This window comes from Myotis brandtii, unplaced genomic scaffold, assembly GCF_000412655.1.
Source record: "Myotis brandtii unplaced genomic scaffold, ASM41265v1 scaffold1337, whole genome shotgun sequence".
NCBI classification, from domain to species: domain Eukaryota; kingdom Metazoa; phylum Chordata; class Mammalia; order Chiroptera; family Vespertilionidae; genus Myotis; species Myotis brandtii.
Window position 1 is genome coordinate 195639 of NW_005354744.1, and position 2010 is coordinate 197648.

General features: G+C 42.8%; 1 pseudogene; it reads right to left on the reverse strand.

The window, feature by feature from the left end:
* Nucleotides 1-1374: 1374 nt before the first annotated feature.
* LOC102239974 lies at nucleotides 1375-1580 on the reverse strand (annotated as a pseudogene).
* Between the last annotated feature and the right edge of the window lie 430 nt (nucleotides 1581-2010).

The following is a 2010-nucleotide window of genomic DNA, read 5'->3' on the forward strand; positions in this document are numbered from 1 at the left end:
GGGTTTAAGGGAAGAATAAAGAGTGTCACTTGGTGGGTTGTGGAAAAAAAAATCAAAGTAAGGCAGGTTTCATAAGTCTTAAGCTGTGCTCTAAGGACTGAAAATAGACTGTGTTTATCTTCAAGTGACCCAGTTTTTCGTGTAGTTTGTGTGTTTTAGTTCTGGAACTTTTTATAAATATATATGGACTTAGAGCCCCTTACAGAGTTATGGAGTCAGTCAAGGCACATGTTCCATGCAGAGTGAAAAATAAATTTTAAAAATGGAAGGAGGATTTCAGATTATTTCTGCTTCATGTCTATATTTTATTCATATCTATATTTATTTTTCTATATCCTGACATGGTAGAGGAGGAAGAAAGCCCTACCAGATGGATGAATCCTTTTCTAGAACAAATCTCTAAGATCTTTAAAAAAATATATTTTTTATTGACTAGAGAGAGAGAGAGAGGAAGAGAAACATTAATGAAAATTCATGATGAGAAAGAGTCACTGATCGGCTGCCTCCTGCACACCCCACACCGGGGATCAAACCCACAACCGGGGCATGTGCCCTGATGGGAAATCGAACAGTACTCTGGTTCATCGCCTGATGCTCAACCACTGAGCCACACTGGCTGGGCTAGGATCTTTAACTTTTTAACTGATAAAGCCAGGATTTAGTCATACACTTATTCCTTTTAAGCATCTTAGTCAAAGTTTTGATAGGCAACTGAGAATTTTTCTGAAAAGGTTCTGCTTGCCTAATGATCTTGAGCATCCCATTGACTGGGTAAAATTAAATTTAGCTAGATGAAAAACTGGCTTTAGCCCAATGGCTGAAGGTAATTGCATTCTTGAGGAAATGTGAATTATTTTATGTGAAAGTGTGGTTCCTAGGGAACATGGGGGGCGCGCTTCAAAGGTTGACTGTTGGGCAGATTCATAGACTATTTACACATCAAGGATTTCAGAAGTTGTCAAACTATATGACTTTAGTAAATAATGGTGTCCACATGCTCTCTCCATTTCACTCTTTCTGGGGTTTAGTCTCTGTCCCTCTCTGCCCTGACTTGAGTTTTGGAGGCTGACCAGCAAGGCCTACATCACTTAACGCTCCCTTTCCGGCTGGCCTGTTGGATTTAGCCATTGGGAAGCACCAATAGGATATTGGGGAGGGGAGGAGAGAAATGGTGTTGCCAAACTTTGGGATGCATGCACCATTTTGCATCCCCACAAGTCTATAGCTTTTTTTTTGAAAGCCAACAGCTTTAATTATTATTCATGTATTTTATAGATAAAAAAGGGAATATAGCAAAAGGATCAGGGTTGTACAAAAAAAATGCAGGTTTGAACATGTCGGTCTAATACATCGGAGAGGAGGACCTTCCCCACATCACATACAGCAGCTGCACTGGTCTGATGTTCCTTTGTAGACGCAGCCCTGGGCGCACTTGGCATAGTCCATGGGGCAGCAGGAGCCACAGCTCTTCTTGTAGGAGGTGCATTTGTAGTCTTTGTATTTGCAGGAGCCGGCGCAGGCGCAGGAGCCACCAGTAGCACAGGAGCAGTCGGGATCCATGGCAAGCTAAAGCAGAGGCTGGAGTCTGGGAGGGCTGCAAAACAGACTGGTAGGACTTCGAGGAGGCGTGGTCTGTAACTTTTATTTACAAAGAGCTGTAGACATCAGAGCCATACAAATAAATATTTTCTTAAACTACATTTTAAACAGAAATGACTTGACAAAGCAAGCTCTATATTATCTTTAATTCCCAATGCTTGGCAAATACTGAAATGAATTTTCTGAAGGTCTTCACCTTATTAGGTCCTGCCCATTAAAATGACATCTCCAGCCTGGCTGGCGTGGCTCAGTGGTTGAGCATCAAACTATGAACCAAAAGGTCACGGTTTGATTCCTGGTCAGGGCACATGCCCAGGTTGTGGGCTCGATCCCCAGTAGGGGTCGTGCAGGAGGCCGCCGATCAATGATTCTCGTCATGGATGTTTCTCTCCCCCTCCCCCTCTTCCTCTC